The sequence below is a fragment of the Elaeis guineensis genome, chromosome 13, assembly GCF_000442705.2.
Source record: "Elaeis guineensis isolate ETL-2024a chromosome 13, EG11, whole genome shotgun sequence".
In the NCBI taxonomy this organism is placed as follows: Eukaryota; Viridiplantae; Streptophyta; class Magnoliopsida; order Arecales; family Arecaceae; genus Elaeis; species Elaeis guineensis.
The window spans coordinates 50541375-50560789 of NC_026005.2; positions in this window are offsets into that span (position 1 = coordinate 50541375).

Consider the following 19415-nt stretch of genomic DNA (forward strand, 5'->3'; position numbering starts at 1 on the left):
TTCTTGAGAAATATCAATAATTATTTTGCTTTTATATCTCAAATAGAACCTAAATCAATTGAAGAAGTTAAAAATAACCAAAATTGGATTAATACAATGCAAAAGAAATTAAATCAATTTAAAAGCACCGATAGGTAATTAACAGTGAAATTAAGAAGAATGATGCAATACAAGAATTAAAAGCAAGTCAATAAAGCACAATACAAAGATAAAAAAATTATTATGGTTTGGTGTAATCCCACATCTACATCCACTCTCCAAACTTTATTTGAAAATTTCACTATAATCAGCCTGATTATAATATGATTGTTTTACCCAAGATAACGATCAAATCCAATTGATTTTGTGGGCTTACCAACTAAAATCTTACCTAATTATTTTTCAGGAGCACAATCCAATCTAGTTGATTTTTTAAGCTCACCAATCAAAATTGTATAATATCTAATTTTGGACTTGGATGAGCCTAACTTAAATTTCTTTCACACCAAAGAAACTTATAAAGAAATCCAAAATATAAGAGGTAAGAATTTCAGCACAAATAGAAAGATAGAAAAAAACTCTTTAAGCTCAGATAAGATGTTGATGACTTGGCTCAGATAAGATAATGATACATATTCTCAAGAGTTAAAAATTTGAGGTATATGTTATTTGTGATTAATTTTTAAATGCTCTCGATCAATAGATCATCATGGAGATATTGATTGATCTGATGAGATTGATATATGGATCATTTTTTTTTAGGATAGATGAGTCTCGAGTCTACAATATAGAGATATTGGAGTAAGAGTGTAGATGGTTATTAGTGAACAAAGATACCGAGTGTGATCGATACGAAAAGTTACATTGATGTCTACTCACTCATCAGTGATTTACTCGATGTTACAGTACTGTGACCAATCCTTTGACTTATGGTGCCTCGATTATTTACAATGAGATTACTATAGTTTGACTATATATATACTTGGTCCCTGACCATATGGATCCTTACAGTATATGTTAGCTGTAGTAGGTTCATTATAGGAATAAGATGTATGCCTATATGAAATCTATCATCCTTGATAGATAAAAAAATTGTTCCTATATGATTTACAAGACTGAGTTTAGAAAATCTTCACCAGAGTAGTGTGAATAGCGAAAAAAAGGTTTCGGCCATTTTTATATCAGAAACTTGAGTTGAATAAATTTAATATATGATAGATGATGGCATTTGATGAGTAATTTCATAACCTTCATTTTCAAAACTCATGATAGAAGGACTATATCATGCATTAACTATACCTAGAGGTTAAATTAATTTTATTCTACTGGATTGCCACTACATGTTGCTAGGCATCACTAATGGATTGTGGGATCCATGAGAATAAGTTTGATGGTCGATAAATTTTATTGGGATGAGTTAGAATTATTTCAATCCATAGAAAAGAGTTTTAATGATATTATGGATTAAGATCATAATATATCTTATATCAGATAAAGTAGAACCTATGAGATCACACACACAAGAGGTTGTGACTAATCAGATGGTTGGATTGAGATTTTTGAATTATCTTAGGATTCGATTATCAATATGATTGATAATTAAACTAATTTATAATTATTACAAATTATTGATCCTAAAATGCAAAAATTGCAAGAGAGAACTTACTAACAGTTAGTGCATTTTAGGAGGACTTATTAGCAATTATTGTAATATTATTTAATTTATTTTGATCGAATTAAATAATTGGGGTTAACTTCGAGTCAAATTAAATTAAGATTTAATTTGATTGGATTTAATTTAAATTTGACTCAAAGATTGATATATCAAAAGTTTGATCATTAAAGAGTTGACACTATCAAAACCCAAAGCACTTGGACTCCTAATAATCTTTTATTGGTCAAAGGTTGATCCATCAAAGGTTTGACATGTGTTAAAGTGTTTGATGCTCAGAAGCACTCCTCACATGCTAAAAGTGTTAGCACCTAAGATATCTCACACCCCCTTGAGGTAACACGCAACATCTCTCCATGCCTAGAGAAGGATCATGCAAAAAGGGTTTTTATGTGAAAAGGTGTGATGCCTCACACCCTTAGAGTTCTGATGCCCAAAATTGTTTGGACATCTCAAGACTCTCACATCCAAGAAAAGGGGTGGAACTCCTTTGAGGGGTTTTGGGGTGAGCACCAAATATTTCTCATGCCAAGAGGAGTTCTTGGGACAAAAAAGAAGAGAAAAGGGAGAAAGGGCACGACCAACATGCAATCTCATGATAAGGAACTCCTTGGAGGGGTTTTGGGGTGAGTGCTAAATATTTTTCATGCCAAGAGGAATTCTTGGGATAAAAAAGAGAAAAGGGAGAAAGGACACAGTGTGTAAGCTCATGGTGAGGAGAACAGCTGAAATCCTTGAGAAGGATTTTCAGTAATAAGAAATAAGAGAAAAGAAATCCACCATCATAAGAGAGATCTTTGTAAGAGGGCTAGCATCCCAGTGAGATTAAGAGCCATTGATCAGATCAGAATCTAGTATGGATATCTATAGAAGTTGGATACTTATGCAGCTTCAAGAGGACTATAAAGATATCCATGATCATCAGATTGTTGTTAAGATCAACCCATGCAAAGATGATGATATGATCTCATTTTTTATTTTTAATCTTAATCTTAAACTATGATAGATCCATGCTTTTCATATTATTTTGAGATGAGATCGCATATTAATCCTAACAGTGGTATCAGAGCCATCCTCATATATTTTAAAATTAAGTTTAGAGATTTTGATATTCTAGATCATTCTTATTATTTTTTATGATTTTGTTGTGATGATCTAACACAAGAAAATAAGATCATGAACTCGATGATTAATGAACTAATGTTAAATAATTAATTTAATATCCAAATCTATTATTTATTATTTTTTCATGTATAAGATACATGTGGTGATGATCATGGATTGTGACCATTTTACTTTTATCTCTATGTTGTATCACGTGTGTGAATCCTATAATCTTAAATTATTTAAATTTTAGATACCTATGACTATTAGCAAATTTATGTAATTTAGGGACCTACGAGTCTGGTTAGATTAGAGTTAAAGGGTTATAATTAATTGTTATATATTTTTATTGGGTTGTTCTATGTATGGTTGCATGCCAATAATTGATTGATTGCAAGCCTACAACACATAACTAGCACAGATCGAGTTGAGCAATTGGTTGAGGCTGGATCAAGGTGTGATCATAATTAGATCGAGGACTTGCTCGAAATTGAATCAAGGAGTTAAAGATGATTAAATCGGTTGATGTGTGTGTGCTTGTACTTTTGATCCTAAGATCCTAATTCCAACTCAGTGGCTCGAGGCCACATTCTTTTCTTAGATCCATGATTGTTATCAATTTTTATTCATATTTTTTAGTGGATTTTATTTGTATTAAATGTAAATAATTAAAAATTTAAATCTAAATTTTAATCTCCTCATAAATATTAAGTTGTGCGGTCTTCCATCATTGTAGTGTGGGGATATTCAGTACAGGGGTAAAATGGTAATTTTAATTTTTTTTAAAATTATGATTTTATAGTGAAAAAATATTAATTAATATAATTAATTAACATAAATTTATCCTACACTAAGATCTAAATATGATATATAGCATGCATACATTTAAATTTAAAATTCAAATTTGAACAATAAACACTTTACTGTAATGTGTTCAGAACACAATACCTTTGTGCGGATAGTAGATCATCGTAATCTGATCACCGTTGGGAGAGTCTGATCATCGTGATATAGCCATACAGTATGTCTGGCCTCTGCGGATCGTCCACACGAAGTTCTCGATCTGATCGACTCCTCACGAGTGCTAGCTCGTTGTAGAGTCCTTTCGACGGTCGATGCTGATCGAACTCCTTCGATCAATGTCTGTTGATTCTTTAGATACTCTGGATTATTAGCAAATATGCTTGAGAGGATGATGAAGATCTCTCTGAAATTTGGTGGGCTCACGACACTCATAGCTCACCTTCTCACTTCCCGAACTCCAGGCTGAAACCCTGAAGAACTCACTGAAACCCTGCGCATACTTTTTCTTTCTTTTCTTTCTTTTTCTCTTGGAAGGATATGGACCTTCACCTCACGCACAAGAATTTCTCATGCCCCACATTTTCTCTCCAAAATTTTTCTTCTTCCTACGCCCCCCTCTTCTCCTTCTTTTAAAACAACAACAAACGTCTTATCCACGTGAGAAGATAAAGGTGAGTAATTGCACATTTGAATTCAAATCAAATTTTGAATTCAAATGGAAACCAATTCATCCCTATCCACTAAGGGCACGAGAAGAGGAGAGTGTGGCTTAATTTGTGCATGAGTGATTACATGAGAAATATTTTCTCGTGTAATAAATGGGGCATTAAAAGAGGATAAGGTCAAGGCGCTAAGATTGGTTGCTCATTCAAATTCAAACTTTATTTTAAATTTGAATGGCCAACCAATCATCCTTATCCACTCATTTGGCACATTAAAGTAGGGCATGAGGAGGGCTTTGTGTGAGAAAAAATCATGAGAACTTCCTTCTCGTGAATTCAAATGGGTGCAGTGGAAGTGAGGTGGCGCAGGGAGAATGGGTCAAGGTGGTTTCATTATTTAAACCAACCTAATTGATCCAAATAAGTTAGGCCCAATTAGACTAATTTAAACCCAACTTAATTAGGCTTAATTAGGCTCAATAAAATCCTAATCAAATCAGAAATTGATTAAACCCAACCCCTGATCATATCAGGGACCAAACCATCTCGACGATTAGGTCAACTCTTAACCTAATCGGGTCAAACCCAACTGAATCCAATTCAATTGGACTTGATCCAAAAATAATTACTCAATCAAATTGAGTTAATTAGCGATCAAATCACTAATTAAATATCTCATAAATATTGAGTCCAAATTCGATGGGTAATCGGACATCAGAATTCATCGATATGTAACCCTGATCTAAGAGTCCCAAACCAGTGGGACTCTTGACCTCAGTACCCAAAATATGTGGAATTCGTGATCAGAGAATTTTGATTCTCGATCACAGAATCTCAGACATAAATGACTCTTCACCAGCCATTAGATCAGATAGAAACCTCTAATGTGTGTGACCCCGTAGGTTCGAACCTAAGCCGGTAGCACAGGAACCAATTCCTGTACTAATCGAAGTGACCATCTAGCAATGGTACCCGATATTCGGATAGGACGAAAAAATTACAATCGCAACACTCAGAACCTACGTGAATATGGTTACTATATAATTCATCCTTATGACCCCGTGTACAGGATGACTCAGGGTTAAACTGTCAACCCTGATCAGATTATCCGAATCGTGTTCAATTCAAACAGTCCTGTGACTCCTCACTAAGACTACATTGGCCAAGGTTTTGCTAAATTGAAATACGACTGTACATAGCTCCTTAACGGGAGTGGTCAATTCTATCTCGACACACGCACCGACAAGTCAAGTACTTGACTACACCCAGCAGCCTTCCGTCACTGAATTAGAAATTCAGGTAGTCCAGTGACTAAGTGCAGTGAATTGCTTGCAAGTCACCGTGGAGGTCTCAGGTCGGAGGGACATTTATACCCATATTCCATTAGAGCAAATCTTGATAGCAGAAATAGCTCTGGAGTCGATCACGTTCAGTATAGATGTACCCTTACATCTCACCTGTATGCCATACCAGTGTCTCCACACTCATTGGTTAAGAGGACAACCAACCTATATGGCACACAACGACCTATGCTTGATAAACGTTGTTGTCCTTGATAATAACGTATCATTTGGTCGCGAACAGATTTAAGGACTAAATAACAAATCTTCCTTTATCGAGTCTAAATAGTCCTAAGGACTTCACCACAATATAGGAGTTCATTAGAAGATGAAACATTTTGTGATGAAAAATACTAAAATAATTTTTATTAATTCATAATTCATGTACATATACAAAAATGAGCACAACCGTCAACAGGCTGATGATTGGCTTTGTGACACTATTCCCAAAAATCTTCCACTTGGCCTAAAGCTAATCGGTGCAGTATCTAATACCCATCTTCGACTTGTAGTTGTCGAACTCCTTCACTGCAATGGCTTTAGTGAATGAGTCGGTCAGGTTCTCCTTCCCGTCGATCTTCTGAAGGTCGACGACAGCCAAATCTTTATTCCCTGTAATATAGGGACATCATTCTCGATTAAGAGAATGTCATCCACATACAATACAAGAAATACTACTACTGGACCATTAGCCCACTTATAAATACAGGGCTCTTCTCCGTTCTTAACGAAGCCATACGTCTTGATCGTCCTATCAAAACGTATGTTCCAACTCCGAGATGCCTGCTTAAGTCCATAAATGGACCTCTGTAGTCTGCATACCTTAGACTCATTTGTGGATGTGAATCCTTCAGGTTGTATCATATACACCTCTTCGTCCAGCTCTCCATTTAGGAAAGCTGTCTTCACATCCGTCTGCCAGATTTCATAGTCCAGATGGGCAGCTATCGCAAGCATAATCCGAATGAATTTGAGCATTGCCACAGGAGAAAATGTCTCGTCATAGTCTATACCATAACATTGACGATATCCCTTGGCAACCAGATGGGCTTTATAGGTTTTCACCTTTCCATCTGCGCCTCTCTTCCTCTTGAAGATCCACTTACACCCTGTGGGTTTTACTCCTTCGGGTGGGTCAACCAATGTCCACACATCATTGACCTTCATGGACTCTATTTCGGATTTCATGGCCTCCAATCATTTCTCAGAGTCGGGTCTCTACATTGCATCCATGTAGGTGATCGGATCCTCATCATTTTCATCAAGTTCGATAGGATCGTCATCCCGGACCAAGAAACCATAGTATCTGTCTGGTTGATGTGGTACTCTATCAGATCGTCTTAAGGGTGTTTGAACAATGAGCTCCGGATCTGATCTAATCAAATCCGATTCAGATTCAGTAACTTGTGTCGATTTTTTCACCTGTCGAACTTCATCAAGTTCGACCTTAGAGGCAACAGTCCCTTCATCAAGGAACTCTTTTTTCAAAAAATTGCCTTAAGTCTGACAAACACCTTTTGCTCATCAGCCAGATAGAAATAATACCCTTTGGTCTCTTTTGGGTATCTTATAAAATTACACTTGTCAGACCTAGATCCTAGCTTATCCGTAATTAAACGTTTAACATAAGTCGGACACCCCCAAACCCTAAGGTGCGAGAGTATTGGCTTACATCCTATCCATATCTCATATGGTGTTTTGGTTACAGACTTACTCGAAACTTTATTTAGAAGGTAACAAGCCGATTCGAGTGCATATCCCCAGAGAGAGATCGACAGACCAGCAAATCCCATCATGGATCGAACCATGTCCAACAAGATCCGATTCCTCCTTTTAGATACACCATTATGCTGTAGTATTTCAGGAGGAGTCCATTGAGAGAGAATTCCATTCTCCCAAAGATATGTCAGAAACTCATTGGAAAGGTATTCACCTCCTCGATCAGATCGAAGAGTTTTAATACACTTTTCAGTTTATTTTTCTACCTCATTTCGGAATAGTTTGAACATTTCAAACGACTCCGACTTATGCTTCATTAAATAGATATATCCATACCTCGATAGGTCGTCTGTGAAGGTTATGAAGTAGAAATATCCATCTCTTGCACTTGAGCTCATGGGTCCACATACATCAGAATGTACTAGACCCAAGAGTTCACTGGCTCGCTCACCTTTTCAAGTAAAAGGTGATTTGGTAATCTTTCCAAGAAGACAGGACTCACAGGTTGGAAGTGATTCACAATCACCTACTTCAAGAATTCCTTCTTGAGCCAACCTGTTTATCCTGTTCTTATTGATATGACCCAGCCTACAGTGCCAAAGGTAGACTTCTGACACATTATCTATTCTAGGACGTTTACCGGAGGTTTGAACCATATTAACAGACTGTGATAGAAAGTAAATTCTATTATTAAGTTGTCCAATAAACATTGTAACACCATTTAAAATGATATTGCAAATATTTTTTTTTATTAAAAATTGATAACTGTTTATGGTCAAAAGGCCTATAGAAATAATATTTAATAAAAAGCTTGGACAATAGTCACATTCACTCAGAATTATATTTCGAGAATTGATTACGAGGTTCATGATTCCTAATGCTAGAACTGGAACTTTGCTTCCATCTCCAATGTTCAGGAATCTTTCGCCTTCATCAAATCTCCTACTGACCTGCAAACCCTGCATCGAATTGCAAATATGATAAGGGCTTCCGATATCCAATACCCAAGTAGTAGTATCACAAATGAAAAAATTGCAAGGTGTTATCACATAAGTACCTTGCTTCTTCTTCGGCCTGTTCGGGTCCAGTGAGGCAATGTATAGAGGATAGTTCCTCTTCCAGTGCCCCTGCTTCTTGCAAAAGAAGCACTCCGCCTGGCTTTGGTCGAGCTTGAGCTTCTTGGTCTGACCTTGTGCAGACGTCCCAACATGCGGCTGCATCTTCTTATTCTTCTTCTTCTTGTTCTTCTTTCCTTTCTTAAAGGGTAGACGACCAGAAGAAGACCCTCCCACAACATTCACCGACTCCTTATGGAGCTGGTGGTCCTTCTCAAAGTTCTGCAGCAACCCCAACAAGCTGTGGTAGTTCACTGCAGGCTTTGTCATTCGAAAATGAGTAAGGAAGGGAAGGAAGGACTTGGGCAGAGAATTAAGATCGCATCCTTACCGAGCTGCTCGTGCAGGGGAAAGCCCAGTTTACTTAGGCACTCAATCATTTCGATCATGTACAGTACATGATCAGTGACTGAGGCCCCATCCCTCATCCGAGCATTGAAAATGGCACAACTAGTTTTGTGCTTTTCAACGTCGTCAGGCGTGCCAAAGGAGTCGTTCAACATTTGAAGCATCTCCTGTGGCCGGGTGTTCTCGAACCTGCGGCTGAACTCATCATTCATTGCCATCAGCATAATGCACCGAACGGTGGTGCGGTCGTTGAGCCACTTTTGGTAAGTGTCTCGGACCGTCCCTCTAGCGTTCGGGGCTGGCTCCTCAGGTGCTGGATCCGTTACTACATAAAGGATCCGTTCATGCTCAAGGACGATTTTTAATTTTCGATACCAGCTATCGAAATTAGGTCCCATGAGCTTGTCATTATCTAATAATGATCAGAGCGACAGGGTAGTGACCATAGGTTTGTAAAGAAAAATCAGACCTATATTAGTACATAAATTATTAATACTAAAGACTTGGACTTTAGTCTAAAGTTTCTCCCAGTATTTTTATGAACTGGTAGCCTCAACCTCCAATTCGAGGAATTACTTTAATTCCTTAGGGGATACTAGAATCCACACAGACTACACACGAGCCCAACTTTGGTTGGCCAACCCATGTGCATCTATGAGTAGGTTCATAACCAGTTGTTTCTCTAAACAACTTCTAATAATTGATTTTGCCCCAGAACCTAATCAGTAGGCTTTGGCCTCCACTGAAAAGATCTAGCTAGGTCCAACCATTAACATGATTTGATTTGGTGAATCAGATCAATAAATGATCAGGCCTGACTTTGGCCGGCCAACCTGACCACCATCAGAAAGACTCAAACAAAATTATCATATTATGAATGATAATTCCATTAGTCAATAAGCACCAGGCCTTTGGGCCTCCAATGATTATTAAACTAATGGACTCATTATCACTCACTTAATGGGAGGCTATGACTTAGTTATCATTATAACTTAATCATTTTAGGGACCTAATAATTTTTGAGGATTTTATTAAAGAATAGAAGAGAAAAAATTATCCAGCCAATTTCAATCCTCCCACTGACTTCACCAAGTCAGATTAAAAAGGATTTAATTAAAGCCGACATTAGGAGCACCTAAATCAGTCACACTGATTTACCTAATGACATGGGTGAGCCCTAATCACCAAGTAATCTAATCAAAACCTAATTCACCAGGTTAGCCAGATAAGTGAGATCAGTGGTGGGGATAAGCCATTAACTCATCAGAGATCGAATCACTGCGAGTAGCTCCCGCTTAAAAATCACTGGTCAAACTTACCTTAGACACCAACCGGTTCATTAGTTTTAATTTGATCAACTTAGTAAATAGGGTTCCACCGTATAGCCATAAATTAAGTCCATCTTGGTCTAGTTAAAGATAAGGACCCATTCAACTACAACTATTGGAGTTGAGTCTAGAGTATCCTTGACCTAATCTAATTCAACTTTTGATTAGATTTGATCAATTACTCTAATTTAGTCCATTTCTTTAAGCTAACCTTAGGTTTAATCCAATTATAGATCTAATCCATCTAACCCATTGACCCACAAGTTTATACAATTATCTTAGGTCTTAATTCACAATTCTAGACCTACTAGACAATACTTAATTCTTTTAATTAAGTATTTGGGCTGATGGGTCAGGGTTTGGCATTTCAAAAATAATTTTTAAATTTGAAAGGTTTTATTTTCTGTTCACCAAATATGTTGACTCATTTCACAAATAGATCAGCACATTTCATAAATAGCAATCCTATTGCTAATTACATAACAGAAAATAACTCAATCAAAATAAATCATGAATATTTCTTTAGATCTAATCTAATACATTCGCGATAAATTTTACAATTGAACCTTTACATCTTAATTTCTTTCGCTGCTTCATCTGCATGAGATATAATTACAGTGACACCCCTACCATCATAGGAGACCCCATCGAATGAAAGGAGAGGGCCTTTAAATCCTACTTTTCTTCTATGATCGGATGGCCATGGTAACCAACCCAATTCGATTACTTGCTACTTGGATCAAGTATATCTAAATATACCAATTTTAAAATTTAAAATTTAAATTTTAAATTTTAAATTTTAAATTTTAAATTTTGAATTTTGAATTTTAAATTTCAAACAAATTTCAAATTTCAAATTTTAAATTTTTGAATTTTAAATTTTGAATTTCAAATTTTGAATTTCAAATTTGAAATTTTTATCAAATTTCAAATTTTAAATTTCAAATTTTGAATTTCAAATTTTTGAATTTTGAATTTCGAATTTTAAATTTCAAATTTTTGAATTTCAAATTTTTAAATTTTAAATTTTGAACAACTTTCAAAATTCAAATTTTAAATTTTAAATTTTAAATTTTAAATTTCAAATTTTAAACTTTTATATTACAACTTAATCTACGCATGCAAATATATATATCATATCTTAGAACCCGCTCTAATACCATTTGTGAGGATTTTCAGTGCAGGGGTAAAATGGTAATTTTAAAACTCTTTCAAAATTATAATTTTATAGTAAAAAAATATTAATTAATTTAATTAATTAACATAAATTTATCCTACATTAGAATCTAAATATGATATATAGCATGCATACATTTAAATTTAAAATTCAAATTTGAACAATAAATATTTTACTGTAATGTGTTCAGACCACAATACCTTTATGCGGATAGTAGATCCCCGCAATCTGATCACCGTCGGGAGAGTCTGATCATCACGATACAGCCACACAGCATGTCTGGCCTCTGCGGATTGTCCACATGAAGTTTCTGGTCTGATCGACTCCTCACGAGTGCTAGCTCGTTGTAGAGCCCTTTCGACGGTCGATGCTGATCGAACTCTTTCGATCGATATCTATCAATTTTTTAGATACTCTGGATCATCAGCAGATGTACTTGAGAGGATGATGAAGATCTTCTTAAAATTTGGTGGGCTCACAATACTCGTAGCTCACCTTCTCACTTCCCGAACTTCAGGCTGAAATCCTGAAGAACTCACTGAAACCCTGCGCACACTTTTTCTTTCTTTTCTTTCTTTTTCTCTCGGAAGGATATGGACCTTCACCTTATGCACAAGAATTCCTCATGCCCCAGATTTTCTCTCCAAAATTTTTCTTCTTCCCATGCCCCCCTCTTCTCCTCCTTTTAAAACAACAACAAATGTCTTATCCATGTGAGAGGATAAAGGTGAGTAATTGCACATTTAAATTCAAATCAAATTTTGAATTCAAATGGAAACCAATTCATCCCTATCCACTAAGGGTGTGAGAAGAGGAGGGCATGGCTTAATTTGTGCGTGAGTGATTACATGAGAAATATTTTTTCGTGTAATAAATGGGGCGTTAAAAGAGGATAAGGTCAAGGCGCTAAGATTGGTTGCTCATTCAAATTCAAACTTTGTTTTGAATTTGAATGGCCAACCAATCATCCTTATCTACTCATTTGGCATATTAAAGTAGGGTGTGAGGAGGGCTTTGCATGAGAAAAAATTCATGAGAACTTCCTTCTCGTGAATTCAAATGGGCATAGTGGAAGTGAGGTGGCGTAGGGAGAATGGGTCAAGGTGGTTTCATTATTTAAACCAACCTAATTGAACCAAATAAGTTAGGCCTAATTAGACTAATTTAAACCCAACTTAATTAGACTTAATTAGTCTCAATAAAATCCTAATCAAATTAGAAATTGATTAAACCCAACCCCTGATCATATCAGGGACCAAACCATCTCGACGATTAGGTCAACTCTTAACCTAATCAGGTCAAACCCAACTGAATCCAATTCAATTGGACTTGATCCAAAAATAATTACTCAATCAAATTGAGTTAATTAGTGATCAAATCACTAATTAAATCTCTCATAAATATTGAGTCCAAATTCGATGGGTAATCGGGCATCAGAATTCATCGATATGTAACCCTGATCGAAGAGTCCCAACCAGTGGGACTCTTGACCTCGGTATCTAAAATATGTGGAATTCATGATCAGAGAATCCTGATTCTCGATCACAGAATCTCAGACATAAAGGACTCTTCACCAGCCATCAGATCAGATAGGAACCTCTAATGTGTGTGACCCCGTAGGTTCGAACCTAAGCCGGTAGCACAGGAACCAATTCCTATACTAATCGAAGTGACCATCTAGCAATGGTACCTGACGTCCGGATAGGTTGAAAAAATCATAATCGCAACACTCAGAACTTATGTGAATATGGTTACTGTATAATTCATCCTTATGACCCCTGTGTATAGAATGACTCAGGGTTAAACTGTCAACCCTGATCAGATCATCCGAATCATGTTCAATTCAAACAGTCCTGTGACTCCTCACTAGGACTACCCTAGTCAAGGTTTTGCTAAATTGAAACACGACTGTACACAGCTTCTTAACGGGAGTGGTCAATTCCATCTTGACACCCGCACCGACAAGTCAAGTACTTGACTACACCCAGCAGCCTTCCGTCACTGAATTAGAAATTCAGGTAGTCCAGTGCCTAAGTGCAGTGAGTTGCTTGCAAGTCACCGTAGCGGTCTCAGGTCGGAGGGACATTTATACCCATATTCCATCGGAGCAAATTTTGACAGTAGAAATAGCTCCGGAGTCGGTCACGTTCAGTGCAGATGTATCCTTACATCTCACCTGTATGCCATACCAATGTCTCCACACTCACTAGTTAAGAGGACAACCAACCTATATGGCACACAACGACCTATGCTTGATAAACGTTATCATCCTTGGTAACAACATATCATTTGGTCGCGAACAGATTTAAGGACTAAACGATAAATCTTCCTTTGTCGAGTCTAAATAGTCCTAAGGACTTCACCACAACATAGGAGTTTATTAGAAGATAAAATATTTTATGATAAAAAATACCAAAATAATTTTTATTAATTCATAATTCATGTACATATACAAAAATGAGCACAACCATCAATAAGCTGACGATTGGCTTTGGGACACTATTCCCAACATGTAGATGTACGGGCATCTTACTAGTATTGACTGGCTCGGCTGGTTATAGTGGTCAGTTACATTTGGAAGGCATAATCACTCGATCAGTATGAGATGCTATAGGGTAAAGATGAAGTTAGGCTTAATAATTATTAGATGAGGGACCCAATAACATCTTTATTTTCGTATTTGAATGGTAGGTCTGACTTAACTAAAGAATAAAGTCAATAACTATTAGGTAAGGCCTACATGATTTAAAGATAAAAAATTACTGCAACTTGCTTGAGAAGCATTAGACAAGAGTTGTTCACTCATTGATTTGTGTATTAGAAATAACTATTAGGTGAGGAGGTGCATTAAATTAGTGGACTATAGTACCTACTTGAAACCCTAATTGAGAAATATTTTTGTTTCTCTAACCCAAGAGTGTAAGAGACTTAAGAAAATAGTAGGAGGCATGTTTATTTTAAAAAACATCCTAAAATAAATTTTTCAAAAATAAGTACAAAAATCTAATTTGAATCTTTACTCTCTATAGAACAAAATGTCTGCTTCTAACCCTTTTGCTCGCATTCTTAAAACCAACCATTAATCGAAACCAATTATAAAGACTGATTTAAGAACTTAAAAATAATTTTAAGTGCTGAGAAGTTAAGTTATATTCTGGACCAGGATCTCCCCACGTTACCAAAGTATCCGATGGCTGATCAAAGGAAAGCATAGGATAAATGAATGGATGATGACAACAAGGCTAGGTGCTATATTCTAACATAGATGTTAAATAAACTTTAACACCAGTATGAGGACATGAAGACTACCAAGGCCCTGCTGACTCATCTTAAGAAGTTATATGGTGAGTAGAGCCAACCAGTGCATTATGAAGTATCCAGAAAGCTCTTCAAAGCTAAGATGCATGAAGGGTAGTTTGTCGTGATCATTATTTGACCATGATTAAAGACTTAAAGGAGCTTGAGAAGCTTGACATGATAATGCATAAAGAATTATAAGTTGATTTGATCTTGCAATCCCTTTTTGATTCATATAGATAATTTATAGTAAACTACCATATAAATAAGATTAACTACACTAAGGCCAAATTGTTAAACATGTTGGTCACTATTGAAAAGGCCTTAAAGGGTTTGAGGGGCATGATTCTCGTAGTGGAGTAGGCTTCCTCTTTCAAAAAAAAGTCTAATTAGAAAAGAAAGAAGCCTGTGAAAAAGCTCAAGAGCGAGAGCAAGCCTAAGAGAAAAACTCCTAAGAAGAAGGTCACTGACAAAGGAAAGTATTTCCACGACAATGTTGATGGCTATTGAAAAAGGAACTATCTCATATACCTAGAGTTCTTGAAGAACAAGAAGGAGCACATGCTTGTGGAAGGTGTATCAAAGCTGCTCATAATTGAAACTAACCTTATGGTTGTTCTACTTCCAATTGGATTATAGACTCTAATTTCTAGTTCTCATTTATGTACTTTAATACAGAGTTTAAAAAAAAATAGAGGGCTAAGGGAAGGTGAAGTGACCCTATAGGTTGGCAACGGGACAAGAGTTATTGTTGTTGCTATGGACAGCTATCCTCAGTAACTACCATTTGCTTATAGTTTATTATTTAGAAACTGTTATTATGTACCTACTGTAAGCAGAAATTTGATTTTCATTGTTTCATTGGTACAGGATGATTATTTTTTCAATTTTAATAAAAACTACTGTTTCATTTATTTTAGAAATAAATTAATTGCATGTGGCTTTATAACTGACAGTCTCTATCACTTGCATATGGATGTATTTATGAATAATTCTGAGTAGGTAGTGAGTACCATAGAATCTAAGAGATCCAAAGATGAGATAAATCTGAAGTATATGGCACCTTAGGCTAGATCAGGTTGGAGAGAAAAGGATTAACAAATTGGAGAAAAATGGGCTTCTTAGCTCATTAAATACTATATCAAAGAAAGATGACCAAACTACCCTTTGTAGAATAAGAGAGAGACCATTGAGATACTTGCTCTGGTTGGTACACACTGATATTTACAGCCCATTCGATGTATAGGTTAAGGATGGTTATCTTTACTTCATTATCTTTATCGATAACTATTCATGATATAGATATGTGTATCTTATGAGATATAAATCTGAAACTTTTGAAAAGTTCAAGAAATTCAGATATGAAGTAGAGAAGCAAATTAAAAAACTCCTCAAGATTCTTCAATCAGATCGAGGAGGTGAGTACTTTAGTGGAGAGTTTCTGAACTATCTCAACAAAAATAATATAGTCTCACAGTGGACTCCTCCTAGAATATCTCAACTAAATGGAGTGTTGGAGTAGAGAAATTAAACCCTATTAGATATGATTCGGTTCATGATGAGCTTTACTGATATTTTTTTATTTCTTTAGGGATATACTTTGCTTACTTCAACTTACCTATTAAGTAGGATTCTCTCTAAATCTGTTCCTATCACACCGTATGAGATGTGGCATGATAAAAAACTAAATCTTGATCATCTCAAGATTTGGGTTATTCGGCCCATGTTAAGCGACTACAGGCAAATAAGTTAAAGACTAGATCCAAGAGGGCTAGTTTTATTAGGTATTTAAGGAGACTTTGGGATATTACTTTTACTTTTCAGCGGATCATAATATAATTGTGAGCCGACATGCTATCTTCTTGAAAAATAATTTATCCAAGATGGAGATAGTGAAAAAAAATTGAGCTAAAAAAGAGTCTCTGAAGAGCAATAAGTCATAAAATCTACAGAACCTATTCAAGCTGAGCTAGTATATGCACTTCCTCCTCACCTCATAGATTGAGTCGGATTTTCCACCCTCTTAAAAGATATTTAGATATTCTGATGGAGGATGTAGAGAAAATATTCCTCAAAAAAGATAGAAAATATAGAGATGATCCTAAAATCTATAATGAGGTGATGTCATACATCGACTTCGAGAAGTGGTTGGAAGCTATGAAGTTAGAATTTGACTCGATGCATTCCAACCAAATCTGAACCTTAGTAGATCTACTAGAAGGTATAGTATCTTTTAGATGCAATGGATCTACAAAAGAAAGATAGATTCAGATGGAAAGATAGAGACCTATAAGGTAAGGCTCATAGTGAAAGGTTATAGTCAATATGAAGGCATTGACTATCAAAAGATCTTTTTGCTTGTGACTATGTTAAAGTCCATCCAGATATTACTTGCAATTGTAGCATACTATGATTATGAGATCTAATAGATGGATGTAAAAACTGTCTTCTTGGATAGATATTTTGAGGAAAATATCTATCTGAAGCAGTCTCTGAATCTCACTTTCAGTGACAAAAATCATAAGATATGAAAATTATAAAGGTCTATATATGAACTGAAGCAAGCATCTTAGAGTTAGAATACTCATTTTAATGATATGATCAAATCATTTGATATCATCAAGAAAGAGGAGAAGTCATGTGTCTATAAGAAGATTAGTCAGAGTGCTGTCATATTTTTTGTATTATATGTGGATGATATCCTCCTGATTGAAAATGATATTTTCATGCTGACATCGGTTAAGATGTGCTTGTCTAAAAAATTCTCCACGAAAGACCTTGGGGAAGCATCCTACATTTTAGGGATAAAGATCTATAAAAATAGATTTAAGAGGATGCTAGACCTCTCACAGAATATATATATATATATATATATATATATATATATATATATATATATATATATATATATATATATATATATATATATATATATATATATATAGAGGAGGTGCTGAAGAGGTTCAGCATGAAAAATTTTAAGATGAAATTTTTATCTTTTAGACATGAGATTCATCTCTCTAAGAAAATATACCTCAACACATCTGAGGAGATTCAGTGCATGAGCAAGATCTCTTATGCTTCGGCTATAGGGAGCCTCATGTATGCCATACTATATATGCAATTTGATATAGCCCTTACTATGAGTGTCACAAGTAGATATCAGTCAAATCAAGATGACGAGCACTAGATAGCTATGAAGGATATTCTTAAGTACTTGATAAGGACTAGAAAAATATTCTTAGTCTTTGGAGGAGAAGAGTTGAGGGTATAAAGATTTATAGATTCAGACTTTATGTCTAATATTGATGATGAAAAGTTTACATCAGAATGTATGTTCTTATGCAATGAAGGTTCGATGAATTGAAAAAGTTCCAAACAACTGATCATTACAAATTTTATCGTGGAAGCTGAATACATCAATATTTTTGAGGCTACTAAGGAAGTCTTCTGGTCAAGAAGTTTGTTGTGGAGTTGGATGTAATGTTATCGAATGCCATAATACTCTATTATGACAAAAATAGTGCTATAGCCCTAACTAAGGAGTTCAGATCTCATCAGAAGTCCTAGCACATAGAATGATGATTGCATATTATATGCGACTATCTCAAGAAGAAGTTCATCAAAATACAGAGAGTAGATTCCATAGATAATGTGGCAGACCCATTCACTAAGCTGCTTAGCCAATAGAAGAGTGAAGTCCATCTTAAGAAGATGGAGCTTAGGTGTATGACTGATTGACTTTAGTGCAAGTAGAAGATTGTTAGATGTATATCCTATAAGCTAATTAGGCTAGCATATATATATATATATATATATATATATATATATATATATATATATATATATATATATATATATATATATTCTAAAAAATAGTTTTATACTTGATATTAATGAAATTAAGCTTTTAATTTTATTCATGTTGTGTATGTGTCCATGAATCGTCCAAAGAATTAATAAGATGATGACATATAAACTTAAGAGGAAAATTTGAAGCATGTATCATAGGTGATTAATTCCTAAATGCTTCCGATCAATAGATTATCATGAAAATGGTGATTGATCTGTTGAGATTGGTATAGAAGTTGCTTTTCTTTTAGAATAAATAAGTCTCTAGTCTACAATATAGGGACACAGGAGCGAAAGTGTAGGTGGTTATTAGCGAATAATGATACAAAGTATGATCGATACAAGAAATCACTTAGATATCTACTCACTCATCAATGACTTACTCGATATTACAATAGTGTGACTAGTCCTTTGACCTGTGATACCTCAGCTATTTATGGTGGGGTTACTGTAGTTTGACTGTACATATACTTGATCTCTAGCCATATGAGTCCTTATAGTATATGTTGGTTATAATAAGTTTATTGTAAGAATAGAATGTGCGTCTATATAGAATCCATCACCTTTGGTAGATAATGAAGTTGGTCTTATGTGATTTATAAGACTGAGTTCTGAAGATCTTAGTCAGGGTAATGTGAATAGTAGAAATTTTTTTTTTCACTATTTTTACATTATAAACTCGTGTCGAATAAATTTAATATATAACAGATGGTGGGTTTGATGAGCAATTCTTTTATTTACATAACCTCTATCTAGTCAAGACTCATGATATAAGAATTGTGTCACGCATTTATCGCATCTAGTGATTCAATCAATTTCATTCTACTGGATTGCCACTATACGCTACTAGCTATCATTAGTGGATTGTGGGATCTATGAGAATTATCTTGATGGTTGCTAATTCTTATTGGGATGAGTTGGAATTGTTCCAACCTATTGAAAAGAGTTTCAATGATATTGTAGATTAAGATCATAATATATCTCACTACCATCACCAGAGAGTAGAATCTATGGGGTC